We start from the raw sequence: 16,664 nt of genomic DNA on the forward strand, positions 1-16,664 counted from the left end.
GCATCGCGCCGACAGAAACAAGCATCTTTCTGGTAAGAAGAGGGGCAGGGGGGTATGCCTTATGATTAACGAGACGAGGTGTGATCATAACAACATACAGGAACTCAAATCCTTCTGTTCACCTGACTTAGAATTCCTCACAATCAAATGTCGACCTCATTATCTACCAAGAGAATTCTCTTCGATTATAATCACAGCCGCATATATTCCCCCCCAAGCAAAAACATTGATGGCCCTGAACGAACTTTATTTGACTCTATGTAAACTGGAAACTACATATCCTGAGGCTGCATTCATTGTAGCTGGGGATATTAACAAGGCTAATCTGAAAACAAGACTCCCTAAATTCTATCAGCATATTAAGCTCCCGCGCTCAGGTCTGTTCAGCGCAGGTCCGACCAATCTAATTCCACTCTTCGACATTGCTTCGATCACGTGGATTGGGATATGTTCCGCATTGCGTCAAACAACAACATTGATGAATACGCTGATTCGGTGAGCGAGTTTATTAGCAAGTGCATCGGCGATGTCGTACCCACAGCAACTATTAAAACATTCCCAAACCAGAAGCCGTGGATTGATGGCAGCAGTCGCGCGAAACTGAAAGCGCGAACCACTGCTTTTAACCAGGGCAAGGTGACCGGAAACATGACCGAATACAAACAGTGTAGCTATTCCCTCAGCAAGGCAATCAAACAAGCTAAGCATCAGTATAGAGACAAAGTAGAGTCACAATTCAACGGCTCAGACACAAGAGGTATGTGGCAGGGTCTACAGTCAATCACGGATTACAAAAAGAAAACCAGCCCCGTCGCGGACTAGGATGTCTTGCTCCCAGACAGACTAAACAACTTCTTTGCTCACTTTGAGGACAACGCAGTGCCACCGACACGGCCCGCTACCAAAACCTGCGGACTCTCCTTCACTGCAGCCGACGTGAGTAAAACATTTAAACATGTTAACCCTCGCAAGGCTGCAGGCCCAGATGGCATCCCCAGCTGCGTCCTCAGAGCATGCGCAGAACAGCTTTCTGGTGTGTTTACGGACATATTCAATCAAACCTTATCCCAGTCTGCTGTTCCCACATGCTTCATGAGGGCCACCATTGTTCCTGTTCCCAAGAAAGCTAAGGTAACTGAGCTAAACGACTACCACCCCGTAGCACTCACTTCTGTCATCATTAAGTGCTTTGAGAGACTAGTCAAGGACCATATCACCTCCACCCTACCTGACACCCTAGACCCACCCCAATTTGCTTACCGCCCCAATAGGTCCACAGACGACGCAATCGCAACCACACTGCACACTGCCCTAACAAATCTGGACAAGAGGAATACCTATGTGAGAATTCTGTTAATCGACTACAGCTCAGCATTTAACACCATAGTACCCTCCAAACTCGTCATCAAGCTCGAGGCCCTGGGTCTCGACCCCGCCCTGTGCAACTGGGTACTGGACTTCCTGACGGGCCGCCCCCAGGTGGTGAGGGTAGGTAACAACATCTCCACCCCGCTGATCCTCAACACTGGGGCCCCACAAGGGTGCGTTCTGAACCCTCTCCTGTACTCCCTGTTCACCCACGACTGCGTGGCCATGCACGCCTCCAACTCAATCATCAAGTTTGCAGACGACACTACAGTGGTAGGCTTGATTACCAACAACAACAAGATGGCCTACAGGGAGGAGGTGAGGGCCCTCGGAGTGTGGTGTCAGGGAAAAAAAACTCACATTCAACATCAACAAAACAAAGGAGATGATCGTGGACTTCAGGAAACAACAGAGGGAGCACCCCCCTATCCACATCGACGGGACAGTAGTGGAGAGGGTAGTAAGTTTTAAGTTCCTCGGCGTACACATCACAGACAAACTGAATTGGTCCACCCACACATGCGCAGCAGCGCCTCTTCAACCTCAGGAGGCTGAAGAAATTCAGCTTGTCACCAAAAGCACTCAAACTTTTACAGATGCACAATCGAGAGTATCCTGTCGGGCTGTATCACCTTCTGGTACGGCAACTGCTCCGCCCACAACCGTAAGGCTCTCCAGAGGGTAGTGAGGTCTGCACAACGCATCACCGGGGGAAAACTACCTGCCCTTCAGGACACCTACACCACCCGATGTCACAGGAAGGTCATAAAGATCATCAAGGACAACAACCACCCGAGCCACTGCCTGTTCACCCCGCTATCATCCAGAAGGCGAGGTCAGTACATGTGCATCAAAGCTGGGACCGAGAGACTGAAAAACAGCTTCTATCTCAAGGCCATCAGACTGCCAACATACTGACTCAACTCCAGCCACTTTAATATTGGAAAAATGGATGTAAAAAATGTATCACTAGCCATTTTAAACAATGCAACTTAATATAATGTTTACATATCCTACATTACTCATCTCATATGTATATACTGTACTCTATATCATCTACTGCATCTTCCCATCTTTATGTAATACATGTATCACTAGCCACTTTAAACTATGCCACTTTTATATGTTTATATACCCTACATTACTCATCTCATATGTACATGTATATACGGTACTCGATACCATCTACTGCATCTTGCCTATGCCGTTCTGTACCATCACTCATTCATATATCTTTATGTACATATTCTTCATCCCTTTACACTTGTCCCTGTTGTGAAATTGTTAGGTTAGATTACTCGTTGGTTATTACTGCATTGTCGGAACTGCACAAGCACAAGCATTTCGCTACACTCGCATTAATATCTGCTAACCATGTGTATGTGACAAACAAAATTAGATTTTATTTGATCCTTCAGTGCATCCAGAGGATGTGTGAATGGGAGAGACATTTTGTGGTGAATGCACCAGCTAGCGCAGTTGGATGGAGAGACTGTAAAAAACGGTTGACGAAGTGAAGACAGGCTACTGGGCAGTGTCTGGTCTGCTGGAAATCAATCTCTGAAATATTATTCACAGCTTGTACAATTTCCTTGACATTTAATGAATGGATACATTACTGGACCAGGGTTGAAATTCAAACATCCGTGTTAGACTTTATACGGTAAAGAATTGATTAATTAAAAGCCACTAATGCCACTCCTTGATTACTGCGTAAAAGACCATCAGATGGGACTAATTTAGCTATGTCATTTAAAATCGCCATGGTAATGCCGTGCAGACGGGTCCAATCTGCTGGAATAAGCATTTGATTTTCCAGCTGAGAGCAGCGTTGCTGTAACACACATTAATCTGCCCAACGCCAACCTTGTAAGTACGCCAACCAAAGTGGCAAAATGAGCGTTGCCATGGGAACCTCTTCCCTGGAAACCCCTGGCGGCTTGGCAATGTGCCAAACCAATGGTTGCTAGGGCACAGCTGTCAATCTCTGCCCGGGCCAGGCTGGTGTGCCAGGCGTGCCCCTGGCCCCTCCCAGTCGGGGTGCATTACATTACGTGATTACATTACGGAAACTACAGGCTAGTAACCTTCTCTAGGTTTTCTACTCAAATGTGGAGTTTGAGATTTCAATCAAATGTTGCAATAGGTTGAGAAGAAAATAGGCATAGCTCTAGTCATGTCTATTTGTTGTACGTGGACTATATACAGCTATGTTAAAACCATAGAATACAGGAGTCTATTTGTTGTACATGGACTGTAGACAGCTATGGTAAAAACCATAGAATCCAGGAGTCTCACAAGCAAACTGTAGTCACCACAGCACAATGAGTCATGAGTAATGAGTCATGAGTCATGCCAGAAACAGGGAGGTGAAGAGACCTGGTTCTCCATAAAGCAGATGGGATAGTAGAGCTTTTCTATAGAGGCAGCAAGACAGCTGTCTGTCAGACAGAAAACAGAAGATAAAACAGATTGAGAAACAGGAGACCTAAAAGACTGATGGGTGTTAGAAGGGATGATGACGACCCAGACCCAGGGTGCAGGGAGTGAGGGATGGAATGATGGATGGAGGTAGAGAGGAGGAGAGGATATTACCTCATGGCTGTTCTGCTGAGGACCAGGAAGACAGGAGATGGGTCCGGTCCCCACACTGAAACACAAAGAGTCACAAGGGCTTAGAGAGAGACGTACTGTAGAGGTGCAGCACCATAGCTGCTGTGGAAAAACACAGTGTTGTTTTCCAGTCATATGATTGATGAGTGGGATATTTCTATTTGAATGAGGTAGATATTCCAGACAACAGATTATAAGTCAACTTCTTTCCAGAGGGGCGGAGATTCATAACATATGAATCATAACATCTTCAATTTCATCCAAGTGTCAAGTAAGTAATTGCACAGCTACTTAACGTAATACACACATTCAAATACCACTGCCAGTTTTTTGAAGTGATTATGATGACAGTGTGACATTTTAAATATCACCGTCAATTCTAACTGCTCAGCTTCAGAAGATAGATAAACACATGGCTCAGTACGGCACATCACAGTATGCATCAGTATTTTGAATGAAATGGAAATATGAAATGGGAATTTACCACTGGGAAGTAGTTTCCTCTAACTTCCTGAGCTCTGACAGGTTTTCTTTGTCTCAACATCTGGCACGGCATATTAAACCAACCATATATGAGGACCAATTTTTAAACGTACACAGATTCGGGCCATGGTGGTGATGTGCACTTTTAATAGTCAATGTCAATATTTTGACACCAGTATATGGGCTCAGAGCAGAGAAACGCTCCATGCCCTATTTTCTATGGGTCAGAAAAAGGTCATTGCTAATGAGGGAAATGAAAAGCAGGCAAACACAGCTGCAATTAAAAGGATTAAATTACACAATCAATTATCACCATCTACAGTAAATAAACAGGAAAAATAATGAAATGAACAATCATCTATCAACGCTATACTGTGTGATCTGTACAAGGAGGTCATAAATACAGCACTATAGATAGAGTGTAAATGAATCAGAATAAACGTCACATGCAGAACTTCACCCAAATCCACATTCAGCATCTAGAGTGCCTGTCTCATTCAGTTCAAGTGCTTTCATTAATGCATTTATACAATTTAGCCAGGTTGATTGACTTAATCATTGGTTAATTCAGCACAATGCAAAATGGCAATATTTTGTACAGGCTATCCAGATTTAATTGGCCACTTGAAGAATTTTGACAATCATATGCAAATTTGAAAGTATCACTCAGGGAATGACATGGGATGTTTTGGTCAAATATATAGGCATTAAAAATCAGATATTTCATGGTATTTGAAGTATCATAAATTTAGGGTGTTGAAATATAATCTGATTCACACCTCCGCGCCCTCTTTGATCTTTCAGGAAAGCATCTGGACACACATCTGCACAGGGATTGGACACATGTCCAATCCCTAATATCAAACCGTCTAAACAAACACGTGTCCTTTCCTCCCCATTCTCAATAATTAGAAGACACAGATCTCGGTGTATAAGTTGAGCCTCCTGCTTGTGCTTGATAAATATAACTTCAAACGGCACAGCAGCCAAACAGTTTCAGTTGGCCGGACTGGGAGGCACAATGACTATAATAACCCCCTCCACCACCTGGGACACACATCCTAGTTCACTTACCCTCCTCCCTGAGAGAGAGAGAGAGAAAGAGAGAGAGAGAGAGAGAGAGAGAGAGATAGAGAGAGAGAGAGAGAGGTAGGGAGGGAGAGAAAGAGAGACAGGGAGAGAGGGAGGGAGAGAGAGAAAGAAAGAGAGAGCGAGCGAGCTTTCATGTCTGTGTGCACATGTGTCTTTGTCTCAGTATGCCTCCCTCCCCCCTCCCTCCCCCTCCACGACTCTCCATCTCCATGTCTGTGTACACAGCGTATGTATAGAGGAACCTTTTGTACCTCGGGTTTAGAGAGGAAATGCACCCCCCTGCCCCCCTCCTTCGACTACTTGCCCCTCGCCCCTTGCCGCTTTCCCCCTTCCATTCGCCCCTCAAATGTAATGCCTGATTGACCACAGCACCCCTTCGGGAGGTCAAAGGGCAGACAAAACAGTCTGGTGTCATGGCAACCTGACTGCCACCATCTAGAATGGTTAGGGGATGAGGGGGAGGGTCAAAGGAGCTGTCAGTCAAACCATTTTCAATCCCGCAACAGGTTTACAAAGGTTGAGGCGAAACACACGCACTCACACATGCCTGCATAGAGGCTTAGAGTGCACCTGCATCCCCGAAACATTGTGAAGCTTTATAAATCAGTGCCCATTCTACCAAACGTCTTATTTAATACAAATGATTTCTGAATTAGGTAGTAATGTATAACTGTAGACTTACAAGTCTGTAAAATGAGGATTACATAGGTAGTTACTCTGGTATAAAGCTTAGTGTGTTTTACACAAAAAGGTGATGGGTGCTCACTACACTGCAGAAGTTAACCTTAACCCTCTTAATATGTAAAATGTATGCATGCATGACTGTAAATCGCTTTGGATAAAAGCGTCTGCTAAATGGCATATATTATATTATACTATTAACATACAGCCAATTTCTGACTACTGGACTTTCTGACTACTCCCCTTACACGATTAACACGATTTTACACACAAATTAACATATGGAGTGTGTTTGTGTTTATGTGTGCGTGTGTGTCAGACTCTCTTGAGTGAGAGGGTCTTTGTTGCTGCTCATTGCAGTGGCAGTGGGGGACTTTAGAGGGGGGAGTTTAGAGCGATAAATGGGAGGCAAATGCATTCAGATCAATAGTTAGCTGAGAAAGGGTGAGAGTGGGGTTGAGAGAAGTGAGGGAGCGAGAGGGAGGGAGGGAGAGTGGAGGAGGGGAATAAAGGGCCTGATTAATCATTCCTGTATTGTTATTGACTTTCTGTTAAAGAGGTGACTCAGACCCAGAATTATGTGCCTCAGTGTGTGTGTGTGTGTGTGTGTGTGTGTGTGTGTGTGTGTGTGTGTGTGTGTGTGCGTTTGCACAGTGCACAGAGTCAGAGAGTACAAAACCATCAATTACAGCCTTGAAAAGCAAGGGCCTTACCACATACATAAGCAGTGTGCGGAATTTAGGGGGTTGGGGTCTATTCTACATTGTCTATACAGTTCTATTCTTTGGTGATTTATCCTCCTATAGTATAGTCATCTTGAACAGGCCTAGACAACGCAATACATTTCCTGAAAGACAAAATATCCAATTGCTAAATAGAAAGGTTATATTTTCGGACAGAGGGCGGGATGGGGACGGGACGGGAAGTCCCCTGTGAAGGGTTAATGAACAGCACCTGACAAGCCACTAGACACAACAGAGAGAAGAGAGAAGAGGGGGAAGGAGGAAGTAGAGGAGGAGAGAAGAGGAGGGGAAGGGGAGTGTTGCATTTCCCGGCCTGACATCTGACCCATTGTCTGGGGTCTGGGAGGTTTGGGAGGGCACGGATTGACACACTGCAGCTGAGCACGGGTCAGCCCTCGTGGAGGGAGGGCCGGGCCTGTCCCCTTCAAAGCCAGATTTCCAATCAAATCTCTGGAAATAAATCTATTTCCATAGCTATTCTGAAAAGTAAAATGCTGACCTTTTTTAACTTACCTCCAAACACACTTTCAAATTGAATTGTCTGATTGCTTCTTTGAGCCAAGTAGCCATCCAAACGCTACATGGTCAAGCCCTCATGCTATTTTAAATAGTAAAATGTGTAAATGCAATTAATATTGACCTAATTGCTTCTCAATTATGCTATCATAACACAAATGTCTGATTTGACCCAACAGCACAATTTCCCCCCAATTAATACCACTTTTACAAAAAAGCCCACAGCCGGAAGAGGGCAGCTGAATAGACGGAATGAAAAGTGCCATTCAACTTTACCTTGAACTTGAACAATGCGCCTGGTGTTTGTTCTGGGGTCTTTTCCTGACCTCTCCTTCTCTCTGAGGAACCTCTGAAGCATGAAGCGACCAACCCCAGCCTCTCGTTTCATCTCCCAGCCCTGACCCCCACAGAAACTCCTATAGCCCCTCTGCCACCACAACCAACCACCCAGACACACTCAGGAGGCTTTACTTCACTATTCACAATCAATTACTACTAAGTTGGTTTGCTTTGTCACAATATTGTACAGGGGGTATCACAACAGTCTTTTAAATTGGGGATTCTTCAGCCATGACAGTGGGAACTGGGAGTTAGAACTCAGAAACGGGCCAGGGTCCATGGCAGTCCAGCCAGCCACTATAAGATATACACAGTCACACACTGGCATAGTTATTAGGGTAGATCTAGATTAGGGCAGAGAGATATACATGTAGTTCAGAGAGCTGTGTCTCTCTGAAAACACAGACATAAAACACAGAGCACTTGCTGGGACACAATGCAATGTGGAACAGGGAGCAGGAGGGAAATCAGGCAGCGGGGTCTGACATCACCTCTCTTTCTCTCTAGTTGTTCTCTTCTCTTTACCATAACCTCCCTCCGTCTCCACCCCACTACATGTACTGTACATGTTAGTAATTTAGGAGACACTCTTATCCAGAGATACTTACAGTAGTGAGTGCTTACATGTACCCACTGGTCCCCTGTGGGAATGGAATCCACTATCCTGGCATTGCAAGCGCCATGCTCTACCAACTGAGCAGCACTACCTCCCTGTGCTTATGACACCTTCCTCTGCCTCTTCGCCTTCCCTCTTTCCTTCCTCCTCTCCACCCTTCTTTTCCCCTCCACCCGTCCTCTGCCTCTTCGCCTCCCCTCCTCTCTCCGTCTGGCACTAGGGCCCATAGCACCAAAGGGTGTTGCTCTGTAAATACGGCCGGCTAGCGCCACCAATGGTACTGCAGAGCATAGCTGAGCAGAAAATAGGGGTAGACTGTGAAGGCTTGTGAGCCGTGTCAATATGGCAGCCAGACAGCCAGCCAGCAGGCCTGACTCACAGTCACACCACACCAACACTACACGCCATGAGTTATCTGATAGACAGTATCGGCCGCTGCCTGTGTATGCCGTGTTTATAGCTGTATATGTTTCTGTGTGCCATCTTAATAGTGTTCTGTGTTTGCTTCACAACCAGCATCTCTGGGAGCTCCCCTCGTCTGTCAGACAGTCTTGTGGAGGACCCGAGATAGTTCTGGAATTTTTGCCTCAGCAGGAAGGTATGCTGGCATGTGACGATCAGCAATATGAATATCAATGTTAGTAGGAGCTGAATCAGTGGTGACTGACCATGATAGTCCAGCGGGACATGTGAGGAAGATGTCATGTAAGCTAGATGATAAGAAGAGGTAGAATCTGGTGACATAGATAATGGCCCTTCCTCAGGAACCCAGCTCAATTAATCATAGAGGACTAGAAGCACTGTAAGCAGGAGTGAGAGCTGTACTGCTAGATTTATATAACACACGCATGCGCACCAGCACACACACACACGCGCACACACGCACGCACGCACGCACAACGCACGCACGCACGCACACACACACACACACACACACACACACACACACACACACACACACACAGTCTCCCCGTCTCGCTTCCCTTTCAACCCACTCCCAACACCTCGGGCCTTAGATGTCTGTGAGAGAGGGAGAAGGGAGAGGATTAGGATCAGAACTAGAGAAGGGAACAGAGAAAGAAAGAAAGAAAGAAAGAAAGAAAGAAAGAAAGAAAGAAAGAAAGAAAGAAAGAAAGAGGGACGGAGGAAGGGGGAGGAAACATGGTGAGACTGAGAAGGATCAGGAGAGAGAGGGAAGGAGGGAGGGAGGCCGGGTGGGGGAGGAGAGAGACAGACATGGTGGAGAGGGAGAAGAGAGAGCAGAGAGTTTGCCGAGGTAAGAGGCAAAGCTGTGACCTACTAATGCAGAACTGAGGAATTCTCACTGCTGACTCGAAACACATTCCTCCCGCCTGTACAGTTTAACCCCCACACTACCACCACTACTACTGCCTCAATCTACAGTGCAAATACAGGACAAAACTACACTAAACAATCTTCACAAAAATGTAAAAACTGTACAGTATCACAAGAATGTAGCCATTCATACACCCATCCAATTACGAGGGGTCGCCCATGAGGAGAAAGACTCTGACTCCGAGAGAAGGTAATATTGTGTCCGAACAATGACAATGGTGTAATTTGAAGTGATGTGTGTAATTCAAGTTAAAACACATTTTTGAAGGTATTAGAACATCAATTACTGAACACAATGGCATAAATACTTCAGAAGAGGTATGAAGAGTTGATAGTTAAAGAGGCTTTTTAGTTCTATCAAAATGTAAAACATTCTGGATACATAATACCTGACTTATCATAATACTTTTTCACCTTTAAAGTAAGAATGGACTATTATCTCAACTAAGAATGAATGATTAGTAGACCGAAATTGATTTGGTTAATCAAAACATTTCAAAATATTAGCTTTCATTTCATACTGGGATGGACATACTGTATATACCCTGATATACGTAAAGTCTATTCCAGCCTAAGTCTAAGTTATTAACTAACCCATTAATTAACCTAACCTAACCTAAACCAACCCAGACCAGAATGTACTGGAACCCCAACAGACCCCCCCCCCCACACACACACACCTCTCACTCCTGGGTCTTTCATATGTGCTGATTGCTGTGCACAAATTGATGTCAAAGCTCTTATACATCAATGTACTCAAATACAGCTTGGACTTAAGTGTTAGTACAATATACAATATGGACACATCAAATTCAATTGAAAAATAATTTGGGTTCCATTTTATTGACGAAACGAGGTGTGCTGCCGAGTGCTCTAAAACATATGAGTTAGTAACTCAATTTAACCACGGCGACAGACACACAGAGACACTGGAGGACTGAAGCACTGCATGAAAACCCCCCACAAATAATTCAGTATTCATGAAAAAGGCCCCTATTAGGCAATATGAATCCAAACAGAACTCACAGCTCGTCTAGTTCTGCCTTGTTTCAGCGGTCTGTGTCCTTGTCAAGTTGAAGCAGACACATAGTGACACAACTGGAACAATGATTCCGGGGGGGGGGTTTCTCTCACCCGGACCCTGAGAGTGGGAATACATCAATGATGGTCACATGCTGCTTTTTTCTATCTATGCCCCAGTCAGTCAGTCATTCCCTCCATAGTGGACCCAGTAGCTTGTTGTACCTTCTGTAGCAGGCTAGTAGCCCACCCCCTCTCAGAGGCAGACAAGTACTAGCTGTATAATTGATAGTGCTGGCTGAGTTACGCTTCATAAAGGGAAGCACATTATTGGCCTCCTCCACTGCAGCACTGACGCTGAGACGGCTGGGAGAGCCTGAGGAACTGACGTCAAACTAGAGCCGGTTCAAATATTTAACGGAAGGTAACTGATCTGTGGCATTCCATCATCACAGGCTGTATATCTAGCAGCACTGACTGGCCTCTCTATCATTTTTTTGTGAGACCGTGGATCCACCATGTCGTCATAGTGTGATACTGTGCGATTTTGGACTAGCAAACAACACATTTTAATTTCCAAAAAGTACTACAGTGTGCAATGCCTTTTCATCAAGATGAAAATACAAAACGACAAATACAGTAAACATATGATTATCTACTCTGAGTCTTTTGTTTTTACACAAACCTTAAACTATAAAGGCTTAGTTTGCTTATGTGTTGAGATGATGGTATAAACCATATAGACTATCACCTTCAGCGAGACTGGGGGAAGGAGAAGAGAGCACCGTTACGCCGTGCTTTCAGTCCACCTGATAAGACAATAGAGTAGAGATCTCAGTCAGGCCTTTCAGAAAGCCAGTCAGCCAGGCCTTCTTTTCAGCCCTTCTACCCACTATTAACCAAGCCTGCAGGCGCCTAGCAGTAGGGTGTCTAGGCCTGAGCTCCATACTTAAGTCCCCAGCTTAACCTCCATTCAGACACAAAGCCCCTTAGCCATGGCTATCAGGACCACGTCCATCCCTGCCGTCACCCTCCGACAACTCCCAATCGGGGTACCCCCCTCTCTGTCCCTTCAACAATTTTACACCCTGGCAGGGCGACATCTGGGGGATGTCTTTGTGCGCCCGCGAAGAGGCAGAGGTACGGGGTCCGAGAGCACATAGCGGGTCTCCATTGAGATGTACAGGGCGGCTAAGAGCAGGGATGGAATAAGAACATAACACACACATCCATGTACACACAGAACACACTCTGGCCTCTGAAATTAAGGGACACACCGACTTGTGTAAATCTAACAGTGGAAGCGAGGGTGGAAGCCAATAGCATGGGGACGGACAGAGAAGGCCCACAGAGATTGCTGTAAGTTAGACTGCCGTCCGTATTAGTCGATAAATAGAGAAGCACATTCAGAAGAGATGTGTTTATGTACAGACTAACAGACAGATGTATTGAGGACACAAACAGACAGGAAGTAGGGGAGAACGAGGAGCGAGTTAGAGAGAGAGTGGAGATGGGGATACCCCTATAATAGAACTACATTCACTTCACAATGTTGCCTTTTTACCAGTTAAATATTATGTCAAACTCATCATAATGACTCCAAACTGTGCAGAAAATATGCATACAATAATTGAACGAAGCTTACGACGATAAAACACTTACATACCCATACACACGAAGATTAAACAAACAAAAAACTGAGGAAAATCCCCCCCCCCTCCCCCTTCTTCCCTCCCTTTCGGCCTCACTACTGGGCCCCAATTTCAGTTTCACCTTTTCCAGCATAGTTTTCAATGGGAAAATCCAAGCGAAAATATCAAAACTTACAATTAAAAAAAGCAATCATGGCATTTCATTTGGGCGAGAGAGAAACGTGGAAGGACGGAGGAAAACCTTCCGATGGGAGCGAGAGGAAGGAAAGGGTTCTAAAGTACACACATGGACAGAGACACTTTTTAAAAACAAGAAGAAAGACAAGCAACGCTGAAAACCCTAGAAGACATGGAAAGAGAAACCCATGAGATAGATAGAAAAACATAATAATCAGAAGCCCTTAAAAAGAAAGTATGTGAATAACAAAAGGATGAGAAAAATACCAGCAGAGGTCGGATGAGTCTGGCAATATTTCCCCCCCTTTTCCTGCGTTTTCGGCCCGATTCCACCTCGATCATCCCTCGATCCTTGTTGCTCTCTTCTTTCTCCCTCTCCTCGTTGCTTTGCCTCTCGTGTTGCAGCCTAACTCCAGTCTTCTCTAGTCCTCTCCCCTCTCTCTCTCCTTTTCTGCCTCCTCATCTCCCCTTCACACAGACACCTTTCTCTTATTTCTTTCCCCTCTTCCTAGATCATTCTTGGAAGAGAGCAGAGGGTTAAAGAAAGAAAAGGTCTGGTGGAAAAGCAGACAGTGGGAAATCAAAGCAGAAAAGGCAGCAGAGTGGAGGCAGGCTGTTGGCAAGAGGTACGCTGCTCCTGGCTCTGGATATGGGATAGCACACGCTGGATCAGCACAGAACTGGTTTCGCTGTACACTCGCTAAAGCACAAACACGCCACAGCCAGGGAAAAAAGTATTGGTGGTGTAGCGGAGAGAGCATGGAGAGAGAGAGAGAAAATGAGGGCGAGAGACGGAGGGAGGGTAAGAGGGCGTCAGTCATCTAGTGTGTGTGTGCAAGTGGGGTAGGAATGGAGGAGAGAGCGAGAGAGGGAGGGAGGGACAGGGCGAGAGAAATAGAGAAAGGGGGTGGTTCTGAAAAGAATATCTTAGGGGGAGGGTAAGAGGAGTGTATAAGTGGAGAGAGGGAAGGGGAGGGGATGGACATTTTTTCTCACTATTTTCCGTTCACAATTTTTTCTCCAATTTCACCCATTTTTTAAAACGACCCTCATGCTCTCTCCCCCGTCCTCAGAGCTGCTTTGTCAGTAGTTCAGCCTCTCACCTTCCCGTTTCTCCTTCCCTTCCTCTCTCCCTTTGTCCAACTCAGGAACATTTCTCTGGCCGTGCACTTGAACTCTGAAAGCTTTCCTCAGTCGATTTCCCCTTTGCTGGCCCCCCAGCACACTCTAACACACAGCCAGCAGGCAGGGGGTGAGCTAGTGAGAGGCACAGACAGAGGAGAGAGCAAGAGAGAGAGAGAATGAGAAAAATAGAGAGAATGGGAGAAAGAGAAACATAGAGAGAGAGAAACAGAGAGAGAGAGAAACAGAAAGAGAGAACGAGACCAAGAAAAAGAGAGAGAGACAGAGGGGCAAAAATGGACTAGGAGAACTACAGATAGGGGGAGGGGAAAGGGTTGTCAACATGAATTCAAGGTTATGGCTGAGACCAGGTCAACTACTCAGGAAATGTCACTATCTTGGATCATCAAGTTGTAACGCAAGACCCAAGGTTAAGTTTTACAAGCAGTACATTTTCTTATTCATATCCATTTTTCTGTATTTAATTTAAGTGATTTTAACCAGAAGGCCCAACTGAACAAAACTCTGGTCTGTGACTCCGTGTGTGTGTGTGTGTGTGTGTGTGTGTGTGTGTATGAGCGTGCGTGCGTGCGTGTGAATGCGTGTGCGCGTGTTATGGGCGCACGGGTGTGTGTGAGGGTACATGAGTTTAGTGTTGACATAATAACCTTTCTGGTGCGAAAAAAGACAATATGCTATGTCTACTTGTGTGTTTAAAACTACTAAATGGAATCATACATTGTACAGAAAAGCTATCCGTAACTTGTGAAACAGCACTAGATCACCATGGTAACAACTGCTTTTTATGTAAAGGGTTCATCTCAGGGGCACTAGGTATGTACTTTTACATTCATGTGTTTTGATAAACATGCATATAAAATCAGCCTGTAAAATCAGCCAATGATGATAGGCTCTAACTACGGCTTTGCTGCATACTTCATTCTGATTGGTTGAAGAGTGTTCCACACAGGTACATTATAGAGTGTGTGTGGATTGGTGCTAAGAAATTGTTGTTGAGGAACATTCTAATAAAAACAGGAATAGCAAAGACCAGCATATATCTCTTAGTGGTTCCAATGTTCATTCATACATGTTGCCCTTTACCACATTTCCTTCCCATACTGACCATTGAGGGATAAGACTGGGTCAGAGGAACAGGGAACAAGGCTGGAGGATGAAATAAGATAACAACAGGATGGATAGGAACAGTGGAGGAGCTATAATATAAACTAGGTGTGAACATTATGAAACATAATACAGAGTCCGATCATTGAGAACAACGTCTGGAACACATGTCACCTATTCAATCTGGGTGGTGTGATTTGACCGCACAGCACCAAAATGAGCAGGCAGCCTCCTTTTTCAATGTAGCACGGAGGTAGGCAGGCCTCTAATGCGTTGCAAATACAAACTGTTATCGATCCATACTGACAGAGTCTGGGGGAGAGAGGGAGGGCGGGGGAGGAGGGAAGGAAGGAGCGAGGGATGGATGGAAAACCAAGTGGATGTTAAAGGTCAAAGGAGAGGTGTGCCCCAATCCCTCTCACCTTTATTAAAGCAGCGATATATACACACGGAACCACATTACTACAGACCCAGAAGAGGGGTGAGGTGGGGGAGGGTGGGGGAGGAGAGAGACCCAATTCCATTAGAAACACTTCACTCCTAATGCAGACAAACTATTCTCCTGCCCAAGGACAATCATTACCTGAGGGGAAGAGAGACGGGTGTGTTTGTTAGGGGAAGGGATGCTTATACTGGCGCTGATCTTGGAAGGCCAGGGCTATCGATCGCGTTAAAGCTCTCTGCGAATTGGAGAAATCAATATGTTTTTAAAGGCGAAGCAGATTCCATGTGGCCGTGTGCGCGTGGGCTTCATTGATACCAGGCAGATTCATAGAGTGGCTGATGCCCAAACTATGGCAGATAAATGATCTGAATTTGAGGTCAGGTCTCCAAATTCCCAGCAGTTGTTTAGAAGTACCAGATCAAGGATCTGTGATCCGGCGAGAAATGCACAGGGAGATGCTATACATGTTTTGCATTCCTTCATTGTAATGAAACAAAGACAGGGGTTACTCTCCAGAGAAATACCAAATACAGAAAAGAACCACAAGTAATTCATACGATAACCCAAAGAGAGCTACAGTATGACGATGGCAATCCAAACCATGCCTGAGGAAGACCTTGTCTGGTCAAATTATAGAACTACACATGATAAACCAAAAGCCTATAATTAATAGACTATGAGACTAGAACTAAATAAATCTAATCTAACACACTATTATTGTTAGAATCTTAATATCACAAACAGAATGTGTCATTTTTCCCCTTACCCGTCAGGCATGTGCAGCTGATGATGGCCCATCTAAACTACACCTAAACTATATCGAAACTCATTTCACACAGATGATAATATAGTTAGTTTAAAGACTAGATTAAAATGACAATAGTCTGATTGGTGAGAATATTATCAATTGTTAAATTGTATATGAAGAATCTGATGAACAGCGCAGCTTGGAATTGACACGGAGGTGAAACGGAAAGCCAAAAAAGGAGTGCCAGAAAGTGACTTATGCTAATTCTCCTACAGAGTCACAAGCTGGTAAGACATTTTGATGTCTATATAGTACTGTATCAAAATGAGCAGATTCAACTATTTGTTTGTGAATGACTGCTATTACATGCATGCACTAGCAACACTCAAAGCACAGATGGTAACAGTCAAAGGTTTGGACACACCTCCTCATTCAAGGGGTTTTCTTTATTTGTACTATTTTCTACATTGTAGAATAATAGTGAAGACATCAAAACTATGAAATAACACATATGAAATCATGTAGTAACCAAAAAAGTTTTAAACAAATCAAAATATATTTTAGATTT

At 44.8% G+C, this 16,664-nt stretch overlaps 1 protein-coding gene across 1 annotated transcript in view; it reads right to left on the reverse strand.

Annotated features, from left to right (window-relative positions):
* LOC110510806 (sperm acrosome membrane-associated protein 6) overlaps nt 1-13,466 on the reverse strand; it is a 43,479-nt gene extending 30,013 nt beyond the window's left edge. The window contains exons 1-2 of the mRNA XM_036975413.1: nt 12,924-13,466; nt 3,964-4,018 (exon numbers count right to left, since the gene is read on the reverse strand). The gene's annotated coding sequence lies outside the window, so the exon portion shown is untranslated. The remainder of the gene's footprint in view (nt 1-3,963; nt 4,019-12,923) is intronic.
* Nucleotides 13,467-16,664: the final 3,198 nt, after the last annotated feature.

The sequence above is a fragment of the Oncorhynchus mykiss genome, chromosome 3 (genome assembly GCF_013265735.2).
Source record: "Oncorhynchus mykiss isolate Arlee chromosome 3, USDA_OmykA_1.1, whole genome shotgun sequence".
Classification (NCBI taxonomy): Eukaryota; Metazoa; Chordata; class Actinopteri; order Salmoniformes; family Salmonidae; genus Oncorhynchus; species Oncorhynchus mykiss.